The sequence below is a fragment of the Planococcus citri genome, chromosome 1 (genome assembly GCF_950023065.1).
Source record: "Planococcus citri chromosome 1, ihPlaCitr1.1, whole genome shotgun sequence".
Lineage (NCBI taxonomy): Eukaryota > Metazoa > Arthropoda > Insecta > Hemiptera > Pseudococcidae > Planococcus > Planococcus citri.
The window spans coordinates 72,269,559-72,285,586 of NC_088677.1; the positions used below are offsets into that span (position 1 = coordinate 72,269,559).

The following is a 16,028-nucleotide window of genomic DNA, read 5'->3' on the forward strand; positions in this document are numbered from 1 at the left end:
AAGTGACTTACGTAACTTTTCTCATAAGGATTACGAAATTACTTACTCATTCTCATACGTGAGTTCATATTCTGTCATTTTTGGAAGGAAATTTGTACTCACCTGAAACAAAGGAAAATTAAGATGGATTAGTTAGTTATAAAATTATTGATTAATCAACAAATTTATGAAATAATAATGGTCGAAGGCCAAAGTATAAAATTCTGACCATCTCGACGTTTATTGAATAGCCAGAAATGATTATTCACAAATAAGTAAAGTATCATAAAAAATGTAAAATTGATTGACCATCAAAAAACGACAAAAATTTGAGAAAATGTCTCATTTGGATAAAATTTTACACAGACTGCTTAGACTATTGAAAAATACGACAAATTTATCGGAAATTATCAAAATTGAATAATGGTTTGTCAAGTGCAGAAAAATTTCAAAAATTTGTCAAATTGACCCCCCCCCCTCCCACGATAAGTGAAAACCACCAGAAGTTGATCATGTTATCTAGTAACGAAATTATTTTTTTATTAAATCACTACTCAATTCACTACTGTTTTTCAACCAAATTTTCAGAAAGCTCTCCACGTGTCCCCTCCCCCTTCTCCTACCACACGCACATACAAAAATTAACGAAGTGAAAAAATTCTCACAGAAAAAAATTGCCAAAAAAATTGAAATTCGAAAAAAATTTGTAGATAAAATAGTTCTTATCCACAATCAAAATTCTTTTAAAAAAAAAACAATAAAAATGAACGAATTAGTGAATTTTTTAATTACACGCCTCACCAACCATGTCAAAATTTTCAAAAATGATCCACAATTACGAATAGGTATTAATTTTCTAGAGTCAATCTCTCAGCCGATCATCTTCACAGCGAGCTCAGCTTAATTTGTAGTTGTTGCCTGTTGGAAGTAGGCAACACTGCCATCGAAAATTCGATTACTTCTTAGTTCTTCAAGTTTTTTGAGTGTGTGGGGTAACATTGAATTTCAACATGATTTTTTTCACTCGAGTTTTTTCACTTTTATATATTTCGTTATGTAATGTTTTCAATAATTAAATTAATGAAAAATCTCTACTTGTGGTGATTTTATTTATATAAAAACAACAATACTTTCAAGACTTTCAATATTCCACTTTTTTCACATCGCTTAAAAGAAAATTCGGCTATATTACGTTATTGCTCTCTGGCCTCAATATCCTCCTCCTCCTCACTCCCTCCCCTTCCCCAACTTCCCAATTTATTTTTGTAATAACAGGAAACGTATAGGTATACAAATACGTACAATACGAATTCGCATACGAAAAAATTAGATACCGGAACAGGGTTGGGAATTAATGGCCATTAGCGGGCGTAAAACAGATGTGTGAATTGAAATTTTTACGAGCAAACGATAAAAATCTACTTCGCGGCTAGGATACCTACAGTACAAATAGGTAAATATTCAATAAAAAAGGCACTCTCTCGTAGAATTTTGATAGCATACGAGTATTATCGTTTAAGTTTCTGATAAAAAGCTACCTAATACCAATAGGTCCGGGTGAAAAAGGGGGAATTAATTTTGATTCGTGATTTCCCATCAATAAATCGAGCTTTTTTCCCCCTCACGTTTAATGAGAAGCTCATACCAAAAATCAATCGCAAAGATTCCCATCACCCGGAGCATGATCCGTTACATCATACTGCGTATCATTTATTTCTCTTTCGCCCACTCATTTTGCCCTCTTATACATACATCAGCGTGTTTAACAACACATGTTTATAGGTTTTAAAACAGACGACGACGATGAACGAGCACAAGCAATGAAAAACTCAACCGAGCTGAAAAAAATACGCGAGGCGCCCTTTTTTTCTTTTGGAGCGAGAGGGCTTGATATTTTCATATATATTTTAGATTGTCATTTCGCAAACATTACCACCACCAGCATCGCGGTACCGCCAAACGACTCGATAAAAACCACACGCACACAGCAAACGCACCGCACACGCTAAAACGAATTTTAATATCGAAAATGAAAATACACCCCCTTCGCCCCTCGCCCCTCGTCTGCAGCAGCAGCCTCTCACCGCGTGTGAACAACCACCATTCCTCATTCGAACAATAAAAAGAAGAAAATGCTGCCTGCGTGAAAAAGAAGTTGAAAAAAAAACTCCGCTATAAGAACCAGCAAACACGTTGTGCAAAGGAGAAAAAACCTTATGCCAAGATAAATGATTAAAATACTCGCAAACGAGAGAGCTTTGCTCCTCTTGCAGGCCTATACACAGCCTGTTTCGGTTTCCTTTTCTTCTTCTTGGTAGTGCTCGTAGTAGTCGTCGTCGTGTGTTATCCTGGTTACCCCCTGTTACAAAATAAACATCAAAGAGAACACAGATCAGAGGTAGGTGGAGGATTATTTCGACCAGCAACGCGAACAAAAATACACGAAAAATTCGACCTCATCGCGATGTCGACGTTTGATCATGTCGTCGTTTTTTCCTCCTTCTATCTCACTTTTTTACAAACACTAAAAGTGGATTTCGGTTTAACGACATATCCTTTTTTTTCTCACCTCCTATCCTTTCTATAGCTGAATTTATGTAGAAGAAAGTCGTATTCTCTCCCGCGATATCCTTCTTGGCCAGGAGTGAGGAGTTACACGTCTCACAAGCCAGAGACCATCAAACACACGTCGTTTTAAATTATATCCGACCAAGCTGAATTTCCAGGTAAACGAATGCGTTGTTTTCTTTTATTTCTTCAACGCCACGCCATCGTCAATTTAATAGACGACGACGACGATGGACGACGTTGACACGTGAAAACGCTACACTAGGCTATGGCAGGACAGGCGAACGTATTTACAAAGCAATTTTCTACTCTTATTCTTGTTTATGTTTTGGAAGCGAAGGAGAAAAGGTGCTAGGTGTTTTATCCCATTTCTCACCTTATTATTTGAGAGAGCTGGGACGTTGCAAAGCTCGTACGTCAATTTCGTTGACCGTAATTGTAGATCAGAGAATAGGGTGGCTAGAAAGAGGAAAAGGTAAACGAATTACTTATCGAATATGTGGAAAATTTTCTATCAAAATAGGTTCAAGATGAGGACTTTAATTAACTAAGTCAAACGTGAATTCAATTTTTTATTGGACACAAAAGTTAAACTAGCTGCAAAGTGTGCGTAGCTGGCTGATAATATTTTCGAAACTCTGATTGCTTCAAAATAATAATTGTTTTTCAGTGTTTTCATATCTTCCAAATTACAATATTTCAGAATAATTTCTAGGCTTGCATTGCTTCTAAATTAAGAAATTTCTAGTTTACAAAATTTTAAATTAATTTCCCAAATTCCCCATTGCTACAATTTCATAAAGTTTTCAAATTTTTCAGAATTCTTATTGTCTTCAAATTACAAAATTTCAAATTCAATTTTCAAGTTCATAATTATTGTCCATAAATTGCAAAACGTTTACTTAATTTTTGGAATTCACATTGGCTCTAATTTTTCAGAATTGTCATTATCTTAATAAGTAAATATTACAATTTACATACAATAACTCATATCATTTTCAAATTCACAATATCTACAACTTACAGAACTTTTAATCAATTTTTGGAATTCTCATTGTTTCTTAATCTAAATGACAAATTTTCATATTATTTTTTTAGAATTTCCATTGTATCCAAATTTATAAAATTTCAAACCAATTTTCAGAATTTGCCTTTGATTTTAAATTATTAAATCTAATAAAATATGTTCAGAATTCGCATTGCCTCTAAATTACACGAAAAAAATATGAGTAATTTTTACAAAAAATTGTAACTACATATTTAGCGCAATAATTGGATCCCATTCAAAAATACATAATATAAGTATGATAAAATTTGTTTTAAAACTCAGTATTTCCAACTGTTCAGTCACAATAATAATTTTTACTGTAATCTTATAGTACAAATTAGGTATCATTCTAATAAATTTTGCTATACCAGTAGTAAAAATCATTTTGTTATAATAATTTTTACTAAAGCATGATAATAAAAATCACATAAACCAGTTGTGTAAAAATTACTCATTTTAAGGTAATTTTTATATTATAAAAAAGTAAAAATTACTCATCTTAAGGTAATTTTTACTATACTTATGGCACTGTAGGTAGTAAAAAGTATTGGAATAAATGAAATTAGGTAAAATTCATTTAGCAAAATAATATCATCATAATTATTTCATAACTTAATTTTTATAAATTAAAATGAGGGGGTTACAGGGTTCAAAATCCGTTTTTGTTTGCACCATCATCATGTACTTACTCCGCAGCATTTACCTATCCAATATTCCCAACGAAAAATCCGTCACCTATACCTACCTACCTCATGGGGATTCAAACCTGGGACCCTACATATCCTATTCCTCACTGAAAGAAATAAACAGTAATAGTTACATTAAAACGATGCACTCAGTGCATTAAAACGCGGTAATTTTGGTATAGGAATGAAACGCATTAATCAGTACACATTTAGAGAAGTAACTATTACACAGAAGTGCAGTAACCATTCCATTGTTTTTATTCAACAGTATTTAAAAAGTGGGGGGGGGGTAGGTATTATCAATTTCAAGTTTCTTCGCACATCTAAATAATCCTCACTGCAAAGAATTTTTCAAGACCTAATTTCCCTACGAAAATTTTCCTACCTAACTGGGATTTGAACCTGTGACCTCTTGTTCTAACTGCCTGCACTTAACGACATGGCCAAGAGTAGAATGTTTGATTCAGGCCCTCGAAGTATTTATAAGTTTTTCACTGTTTGGGAATGTTTACCACTGACGATGTACTCAGTACATAGTTTACTGTATTCAGTAAATCACTACATGGTTCTCAGCCATGTTTAAGGAATGTAATCATTACTTACTATATGATGTAATTATTACCCACCAAATGATGTTCCGAATACCAATAAATCCATCCTGGCGATGTACTCATTCCATTATTTGATGCATTCTCTGATTTGAACTATGTAATCATTACATCAAAATGAGGTAATTTGAAAATTACTGTACTGTGCAGTAACCATTGCATCAATTTCGGGACTGAATACAGCGTTTTGAAAATCATTTCTTTCAGTGTACCTACATGCCCTAACCACTCGGCCATGAGTTCACATGGAGGGTTAGGACATTAATAGTTTCGCCTCACTCCTTAAACTTCGCACTCGTTAATCGCATACTTTCCACTCCTGTCGCGTATAATATTTTAATTTCATATAAGAGGAAAATAAATGCTGAAATTTTAAAAAATTGTTAATTTCAAATTTGTAAACATATGCGGAAAACAGTTACTTTCCCCAACTTGTTTTGATAGATGCGTTAAAGACGTATTTTCGAACCACAAAACTGTCTAGGAAACTACTCATTTTCCAATCATATGAAATTAATAAAATATAATATGTATTGTTTGGTAAACGCCCCACCAAACCACTCCCACTTGAAATACACAGCGGGCAGACTGGGGGTATAGCAGGGTACATGAAACACAGCTGGTGGTGTTGGTATAGGACAGGGGTATAGCAGGGTACAATGAGCGGCAGGTGTTTTGCAAGTCCCCTTTACCATTTTTTAGGAATTTATGCATTAAAATAATGAACTAAAATTGCAATTACTCAGCAATTACCCATCCGAATTGAATGAATAATTCTCAAATGGTGTCCAATAGGTACAAAAAATGGTTGGATAGCTTAAGAGAACATTCAGTTACAATGAAATTTCATTTCTCAAAGCGAAACCAATAGTGTGCTACGCACACTAAAAACGTTTTTGTTTTACAATCCCTCTTAAAAATTTGGAATTCCTTAAGATTCTTGAAGAATTCAACGATATTTGAAAAAAATATCATGCAACCTAAAATCATATTTATGCTTTTTCAAATGTTTTCAACACATTTTAAAAATCAATATTTGAAGCATTTTTCGAAATATTCCATCAGAATTTCGTAATTTCATTCGACATACTTTCAATTTACACCCCTCTCCCCATTTGAAAATGTCTTTACATATTGGCATAGCCAATGAGCTGATAATCAGCGATTTTTTACTATTTGAAAACAGATAAAGCAAAGATAACAACGCATGCCTAGAATTTTCGAGAATGTCTGCTACCCAATTAGGTACTTGAATTCAATTTCTTGTTCAAAATAATTACCTAGATAAGCAGTCGACTAGAACCTCAAAATTAAATACGCCTTATCGACTTCAGATTCCATCTTAGTACATGATAAACAGCAATTGAAAAGCCTTCGAAGTTCGTTTGAAAGTTAGTCTTTCTCTCGAAGTCGTGTGACCATCAACATGGATTCAGTTAGGTGTGCTTAATTACCTATAGTACATAGCAGATCGTTTTTAATTTTTGTGTTTCTCGGTTGTATTTATTCTTCTTTCCACACGAATGTGAAAAAAGAATGAATACAAACGTGATGCACAAAAGTAAAAAAATACATGCAGATTATACAGGTAAGTAAATTCATACCAATTGAAATCTTATATATTTTCAGTGAATTTAATTTTAAAACTGGTAGCATAGCTCAATATAAAATATTTATTGGTAAAATATTAATTATGCACTTGAAAAAAAAACCAACGAAAAAGCATAAATTTCCCCTTGTGATTTTTTAGGAAACAAAAAAATCCAAAAAACTGTCAAACATCTCCTCACAAACATGAAAAGAAAGTACCTCAAGGCGGATATCCTCATTAATGAAGATAAACAGTAAAAGAACTACATTGCCGAACAGACACCACTGCTTGGCTTGGATTCTTCGAGTGAGTAGTACTCAAAATGAATCACAAAAGAGTACACAAACCATCTATCTACAAACCACTAGTGGATTTATTTTGAACAAAATATTGATTAAAAACGTATTTTCAGATTTCTTATGCTGCAAAGAAGAAGGACTTCAAGCATTAGAATCGATAATGATGTCATCAACGTTTCCACGAGTTCCGAAAAGGAAAAAAAAATAACCAGCTCTGAAAGCCAATTTCTTCAGAAAAACCCCAACTGCTTCCCGGATGGAAGAGAAGTAAGAATGCCATCCAGGATTAATTGTATCTGTATAAATATCACCTATAGATTCAAAAATGAAGAGTTTGGTGAAAGTATTTATCGAAAGTGTCAGTCATTATGTGTTTTCAACGAAAAAAATCTCCATAGCTTCAGAAAGATTAGAAAAGTGAAAGAAATCATATACCGCATTCTGCCTATGAACAAACCATCCGTCTTGGAAGACGCTTTCGGTTTATTCGAGACATTTTACCATAACTTATAGCATGCAGAACAGTGGGTCAGAACGCGCGCGGAAACTTCAATCAACAATCGAGAGGACACTGGCTTAGAAATGTGGGAATGTGCAGCTGTGACTGCCATGCTGCTGTTCATCACAGTTACCTATAGTAAATGAAAAGACACCACTGCTGGGATTCTATCGAGGGAGTTGGAGACTATACAAACCATCCAATCCATTTACAGATCACCAGTGAACTTATTTTGAACAGCATATTAAAAATGTATTTTCAGGCTTTCCAAATCAAAGGAAGCGACAAATTCAATCCGGCATTAATTGTTACCTGTATCATCTATAGATTCAAAAATGAAGACAGCAAATTCTGTGGAGTTTCATCGCCAGAATACACCACACATATGATATATTCGCCAACAAAGACAAATTAATGTATAGGTATTCGTTGCAATTGTACAGTTAACAAACCATTAACTGGTAGGGATGTATTTGTAGAGCAGTGGTTCACACACCAACTAAAGATTTGTTGATGAATTTTTGATTTTTTCTGTGCCTTTCACTGTCTCTCTGAAATTAGATAATACCAAAAAAAAATGATAAGTTCAATTATAAATTTTCACAAATATAATACTCTTTCTGGGTTGATGACAACATCCAGAAACAGACTGCGAAAGCTATTTTTGGACGCTGTCATTGATCCAGGTTAGGGCATATTATTTTCATGAAAATGAACCCAGCTTGCAACACTATTTTTGTCATTAATTCCATAAAAATAAAGCTAATAGTTTTTTTAAATAATGAACTTGGCAAATTATTTCATACCTTCCAACTCCAAATACCAACTCACAACAACACATATCATCCACAATACAGTGAAATATACACAAAATGCTCAAATGAGCCAAAAAAACCCTAGCTATAAAATGTGCTATACACTGTGAAGAACTTATCTGTCCATGTATAATCTTCCAAAGTTGCAAAATGAAGCTCAAAATACCTACTCATTCTCCAAAAATACTCCAGAAAAAAATTTGAAATTGAATCAAAAAAAAAAAAATCCAAAAACCATCAGTCAAATGATTTATGGCAAAATGAGTGGGACACAGTATACCAAAACAACAAACTCTATATCATAAAACCTCAGCTCGGTGAATAATTATCTCCCAAGCAGCACAATCGAAGCATCATCGAAATTGGAAATTGACAAAAAAACTGAATTCGATCAATTATAGAGAAACTCGATAAGTAGGTAGTAGGTACATCATCATATGTAATATTGACAATCTATCATTAAACATGTTATATTGACAAAATCCCGAGATATCGATCGAGAAATAATAGATTTAGTTGGGACCTTTTTCTTCAGTTAATTGAATTTGATTTTTAGTCAAAAACTGATCGATGTCATTTCACATCAAAGTGTCAATCTTTTACTATTCATTACTAAACAAAATTATAAATTGAAAATTTGAATTTTTATCAAAAATAATAATATCAAAGATGATCTCTGCTCTGTTTGAGCTGAGAGCAGCATCCACACAGAGACTGTTCATGAGAGGTACGGATGGATTGTCTGTATTAATTCAAAATTGAGCAGTGAAATCCTCAAGATGTACCAGAGTAAGTCAGAACGAGTTTTTCATAATTTCAACTTTGACCAGTCATTACTCTCCTACTAATGAACCAATATGGATCAAATTTATTATGTAGGTTCCCATAAGGGTTCTCTTTACCTACGGTAAGAATTTGAGCGCAATTGTCACAGTAGCTTTCGCTCAGTGGAATAAAAATTGCATTTGAACAAAATTGTAGAAAATTTAATTCTCTATTGGATCATCTATCATCAGATAAACCAGAGATCACAACCCATGCCTAGAATTTTCGAGAAAATAAATAACTAATAGTCAATGTTTGTGAACCAATTATAGGCACTTTAAATTAATTTCTTGTTCAAAATAATCATCCTAGATAAGCAGTCGACTAGAACTTCGAAATCAAATACACCTTATCGACTTCACATTCCATCTAAGTAAGTATGTACATGATAAATGACGATCGAAATGCCTTCGGAATTCGCTTGAAAGCTGTTCTCGTCTTTCTCTCGAAATCGTGTGACCATCATCATGGTTTCAGTTACTTAGGTGTGCTTAGTTACCTATAGTTGCAGATCGTTTTTAATTTTGTGTTTCTCGGTTGTATTTATTCTTCTTTCCACACGAATGTGCAAAAAGAATGAATACAACTGCGATGCACAAAAGTAAAAAAAATTACATGCAGATAATAAAGGTACGTAAATTCATACCTACTAATTTAATTTTTAAAAGTAGTAGCATAGCTCAATATAAGGATTATTAAAATATCTAATATTTATTAGTAAAATATTAATTATTATCTGATTGAAAAAAAAACAACGAAAAAGCATAAATTTCCCCTTGTTATTTTTTAGGAAACATGAACAAAAAAATCCAAAAATCGCCTAGCATCGCCTCGCAAACATGAAAAGAAAGTACCTCAAGGCGGATGTACTAAACCTGAATAATAAAATCAACAGTAGAACTATAATCTCAAAAGACATCACTGCTTGGCTTGGATTATTCGAGTGAGTAGTAGGTACTCAAAATGAATCATAAAATAGTTCACAAACCATCCATCTACAGACCACCAGTGACTTTATTTTGAACAACATAGTGATTAAAAACGTAACCTTTCAGATTTCTCATATGCTTCAAAGGACTTCAAGCATTAGAATCAATAATCGTCTGGTAATGGTTTTTACCTCAACTACAGTTCCCAAATGGAAAGAAAAAACAAATTAACCAGCCCTGAAAGGCGATTCCTCTCGAGAAAACTCAACTCTTTCCGGATCCTAGAGAACGAAAAATTCCATCCAAGAATACTTGTATCATCTATAAATTCAAAAATACAGTGACAACAAATTCTGTGGAGTTTCATCGCCAGAATACAGCACACATAGGATATTATATTCGTCAACGGAAAAAAAAACTAATTTAGTAATTGTACGCTAGACAGGCCATTAACAGGTATGGTATGTATTTATGGAGCAGTGGTTCACACACCAACTAAAGATTTGTTGATGCATTTTTGATTTTTTTCTGTGCCTTTCACTGTCTCTCTGAACTGGATAATACTAAAGTTAAATGATAAGTTCAATTATAAATTTTCACAAATATAATACTCTTTCTGGGTTGATAACAACATCCAGAAACAGACCGCGAAAGCTATTTTTGGACGCTGTTATTGATCCAGGTTAGGGCATATTATATCCATGAAAATGAATCCAGCTTGCAACTATTTTTGTCAATAATTCCATAAAAATAAATGTAATATTTTTTTAAAATAATGAACTTGGAAAATTATTTCATACCTTGCAACTCCGAATACCAACTCACAGCAACACATATCATCAAAAATAATATTTTGAAATATACAAAAAACATTCGAATAACCCAAAACCCCCTCGGTATAAGATGTGCTATACTTACACTGTGAAGAACTCAACTACCTATGTATGTACTAAAATCCTTCAAACTCGAAAAATGAAGCTCAAAATACTCATTCTCCAAAAACACTCAAGAAGACAATTGAAACTGAATCCAAAAAAATAAAGGCATCAGTTAATGATCTGTGGCAAAATGAAAACCTCAACTCAGTCAATGGTTATCTCCCAAGCAGCACAAATTGGTAGATTATCAAAATCAAGAAAATTGAACTCGACCAACCCTAGAGAAAGTTCCTTCCTAAATCAAATACTTCTCAATAGATACATCATTATGATATTGAAAATCTATCGTTAAAGATATTGTATCGATAAAATGTCGAGATATTGGTCGAGAAATTATAGATTCAGTTAGGAACTTTCTCTTCAGTTAATTGAATTCCATTTTTTGTCAAAAACTGATCAATTTCATTTCACATCAAAGTGTCAATCTTCCACTATTCATTACTATCGGCAAAAAAACGATTTTTTTTTAGCAATTTCTGGCAAAAAAAAACAAGAAAATTGAGTGACGTACTCTTGGTAAAAAAAGAATACTTTTTACCAAATTTTGCTAAAATTGAAAATTATCGAAGAAAAGCAAGAGCAGAAAGGGTGCTCAAAAAAGAGAGAATTCTTGGCAAATTGGAGAAAAAAGTAAGACTTTTTGCAATTTTCTGCATAACCTTCGCCATTTTCCTAAAAAAGCAACATTTTTCATCAATTTTTGAAAAAGCGTTAATTTTTGACAATTTTTTGCAAAAAGCAAGACTTTGATAATTTTGGGTAAACAATTATACCTTTTAGCAATTTTTGCCAAAATAGCGAGACTTTTCGGCAATTTCTGGCCAAAGCGATACTTCTGGGTTGGTGATTTTGGGGAAAAAACTTGAGAATTTTCTGCAAAAAAGCAACAATTAGGTATCACCAATTTATAGAAAAAACCGAGATGTTGGAAATTTTTACAGAAAGCGGGTTTTTTCTTTTTATGCTCGGATCTCTGAAATTTTGATCAATTGTTCCCCCTTCAGTTTTGAAATTGCGGGGTAAGATTGAAAATGACCTTGTTTGTATTTCTTTGAATTCTGCAATTTGGCTTAGTTGAGTTCAATCTACCTACAATATTCAAGTAGGTACCTCCACCTATATGCAAGTATTATGCAACATTGAAGAATCAATCATAAAGTACCCAACAGCTCGACACATCACTCGTCGATTCAGAAAATACAAGAGAATAAAATTCTATTTACTCGTATAATGAACCTTATACACCTTATAGTCATTATACAATACGCACTACACATCTACTTACATGTAATAAACAAATGTAATTTACTTTTCTCACTCTCAGTTTAAAAATGGTATTTAGCTTTCGCCTTTGTCGCAAGCAACGGCCGCGCCATCGCCGCTATCGCTAATAGCTCGACATTCGGCTGGAAAATAGGGAGAAATCAAAAGAAAGAAAGCAACCACAAAGGAAGAAAATTCGCTTAGGAAAAAAAAAGAGAGAGAGAAAAAAACCATCATTAACAATATGTTTCCTATTTATTGCGCGCCACAATCGCAGTTGATTCGACGTTTTAAGAAAATGGTTTCGGTATCATACCCTGTAAACTACCCTTGAGCTCTGGAAGCTTTCTTAGCACCCTAACAGATCGCGGGAATACACAAAGTATAGTTGTCCTCCCTTTCGGTAATGGTAATATATTAGGTAATAATAATTTACCTCGAATCCTCTTATAGTAAACGGTTCTTTGGCATTTTAATATTATTAATCCAACTCGAACGTACCAAATATATTACAAAAAGTAGGTACTCGTATTTTGATACATACGAGAGGAGTAAAGAAAAAACACTATAAAGGGTGGAAAAAATCACTTTCAACACGTGGACAAAATGACTCTAATCGACGTGCATGAAATATATGGAAAAACGATTACCTAAATAATATAAAGAGGGGGTTTTTACAAGACGATGAGTAAAAAGAACGGATGCCTTATGGGATTAATACGAGTAACTAGGTACGCGAGGGTACGCTGTGTACTAAAGTGAATGCGATTAAATATACCGGTCTACCTGCAGGAATGAAAATTACTGTAGAAGAACTAAGTAAGTATAATCTTTTTACAGAAGTGGATGCCTTAATTATCAACTTTTTTCAAGACGATGTGCGATATTTAAAAAGGTGTTAGGTTTTATTTTTACAAAAATACTCACGTAGTAGAGCAAGTTGTGCTGAACTCGAGTTCGTTACTCGAGATTGAATTTTTTTATGGCACACTCGTCTAAGTTTATTAAAAAGAACTTGATAAGCGCGAAGAAGAAGGAAACGAAACGATCGTCAAACAACCACGTTAATTTTTTAATTGCTGCAGGTTCTTTGAGATCATAATAATTAATTTCATCGTATCTACAGAGGCGTTCAACTGTACAGATGTAGAAGACCAGGTAGTGGGTATACAAAGGGTGAGAGTAAATGACTTTTACGTGTAAAAAGAGCTGAAAAAAAAACCACGAAGAGGACGAACGATTTCTTCTTTCATTTATATTTTTAGGGTCTACAATATATACGCGATTAAATTTTTATCCATCTGTATTCGAAAGACTAAATTTGGGTTAGTAAGTAGGTAAATGAAAAGCTCGATATTTGCCTCCCATTTTTTATTTTCCTTCTCAAGTAGCATGGGCATTCGGTCAGCAATTAAGTACCCAGAGCACTCACTGAGTACGTATAAAGGTAGTACCTAGACTGATTTTTCATGTTTTGTGATTTTTTTTTTCGTTGCTTTTTGGCGACAAAAGTTTATTTTCTTTTATTTTTGGAATTGAAATGTGGGAGTTGAGGAACGGGGTGATGAGAGCCAGAAACCACAAAGCAGTGGGGGAAGATCTCATACCAGTAGACTTGATTAAACATCTAACACCGGAGTGGGAAAAGGAGCTGTTGAAGATAATAAATGAAATATACGATGAACCCTATTGACAAAAATTGTGCGTACAACATGCTGAAATGCATGCTTTTTTGCATATCACACGCATATGCGTGAATTTGGACTTTTTCAAAAAATTGCATGTTATTCAAGCCAGTGAATAGCATGCTTAAAAGTAAACGAAAAGTATGTGTACAAAAAGTGCGGAAATTTTAGCAGAAAAATTGCTCAAACTCACTGGCAATACTATCTACTGATGAATAATTGTGAATTTTAAGACATTCTAATAGATAATTTTTTCAAAAAAGTTGAAAAAAAATTAAAAAATTTCCGACGTGTGCGGAGATCAATCCCAGGTTCCTGCGATGAATGGCCGCTTAATTCACTCAGCCACCTCACAGCTTATTAGATTAGAGATTATTTTTGCATAAATGTTATCAATTTTTGGACTTAAAAAAATTTTAACTCACTGCTGCATTTTAGAAAATACTTGGTTGCTTGATTGCTTCTGTTTTGCATGCAAAAATGTACATTTTTAACGCGATAATGCACGCTTTTACACCAGTCCAAAATCACACACTGTTATGCATGCTTTTCAGCATAATTTTGTCAATAGGGAAGGTATGCTGCCTAAGAGCTTCAACGTGGTAAATGTACCAATACTAAAAAAGAATAAGTCGCAAAAATGCTCTAAATATAGAACCATCGCATAGTCCGTGCAATTTATTTAGAGGAAGATGGATGAAAATCTAAGCGAAACACAATAAGGCTTTGTAGGGGAAAAAGTGACTAGAGACGCAATCATCCTGCTGAAAGTGATCATTCAAAGAGCACTGAATGCAAATAGGGAAATCATTGCTTGCTTAGTTGATTATGAGAAAGCATTTGATCGTGTTAACCATGAGAGGATGTTGGAGATCCTGAAAAAATACAATATTGATGAGAAAAGACCTGCAAATAATCAAGAACCTGTACTGGTAGCAGAGCGCAAACATCAAGATTGGAACTGAGTACTCAGAGAACGAATTTTGTGAAAAGAGAGGTGTGAGGCCAGGGTGACCCCTCTCACCTAGGTTATTCAACGCCTATGCAGGATAAATAATGAGAGAAGTGCGAATCAAACAAATGGGATTCAAGATCAATGGCAAGAGAATAAATGAAATAAGTTACACAGGCAACAAAGTGATCCTTGCTGGTACAGAAGTGCAGATGCAGAAGATGATTGACCAAATCAACAGTGCTGGATTATAATACTTATGGAATGAAAATAAACACAGGCAAGACCAAGGTGATGAGATTTACAAAATGAGATGATAAAGAGGTCAAAATCAACATCGGAACTCAAGAAATTGAAAATGTAAATCAATTCAGATACCTTGGAGCGCTGATAAACAACGATGGTAGAAATCATAAAGATATTAAATCATGGATTGTAATGGCAAAAAGCGCCTTCAATAACCTAGCCAATGTACTGGGAAATTGAACGATGAGTCTCGGTCTGAGAAAGAGAATTATGCGATGCTATGTATGGACCATTCTGAAGTATTCCTGCAAAACATGGACCATGAGTGCAGAATGTGAGAAGAAAGTATCTGCTTTTGAGATGTGGTCCTATCGAAGGCTACTACGCATCTCATGGAAGAACTTCATATTTTCCAACAAGGAAGTATTAGCAAGAATAGGAGAGGAGAGGAAAGTCGTAGTAGAAGATACCAAGAACAGAAAACTAAAGTATTTAGCTCATAAAATACAAGAAAACAATATTTTTATTCAAGTGGTGCAGGGGAAAATTCAAGGAAGAACGATGAGAGGGAGGATACGATTGGAGATGTTAACAACAAACTCACCGGCCAACTCTCCCTGTAAGACCCTGAAAGAAACTATCAGATATGCTAGAAAAAACTGGCTTCCTGTAAAGGAGTGCGACCACGAAGACAACGACGATTTTTGGAAAAAATTGAGTAAGATCCTGGTGATTGTCAAGTCTTTTGAATTGTAGAAGCTTCCCTGAAAAATTCAATGCAGCTCGATCATCACACAGCTTCAAAGAGATTCGACATTTCTCTTTGGTGATATCTCAAAATCACGATGATTTTTATTAATGACTCACCATTTACTGTGAAATCTTCTTTTCCCCTTTTTGTATTTGCATTTCATCATTAACACCCTGTAGCTCGACATAACAGCAACATTTTTCGATAATTATTTCATGGAAGATGTCAATAAAAACAGTGATCTCTCATATAAAAGGATTATCACCCAATTTGCCTAGCCTTGGAGCTTCACATCTTTGGGACTCGAGTAACCCTTCTGTCCTCCTATCATACCTACGCGAGTATA

At 33.9% G+C, this 16,028-nt stretch overlaps 1 protein-coding gene and 2 long non-coding RNA genes across 8 annotated transcripts in view; 2 read left to right on the plus strand and 1 right to left on the minus strand.

Moving 5' to 3' along the window:
• The window catches only part of nrm (neuromusculin), a 593,812-nt gene that overhangs the window by 339,331 nt on the left and 238,453 nt on the right, over window positions 1–16,028 (minus strand). The window lies entirely within an intron of this gene.
• Window positions 1–16,028, plus strand: part of LOC135831120 (uncharacterized) — a 375,747-nt gene that overhangs the window by 255,457 nt on the left and 104,262 nt on the right. The gene's annotated exons all lie outside the window — the stretch shown is intronic.
• On the plus strand, window positions 6,172–10,623 carry LOC135850089 (uncharacterized). Its single transcript, XR_010559654.1, has 5 exons — window positions 6,172–6,477; window positions 6,640–6,786; window positions 6,893–9,548; window positions 9,709–9,861; window positions 9,974–10,623. It is a non-coding gene; the product is annotated as an uncharacterized LOC135850089 (long non-coding RNA).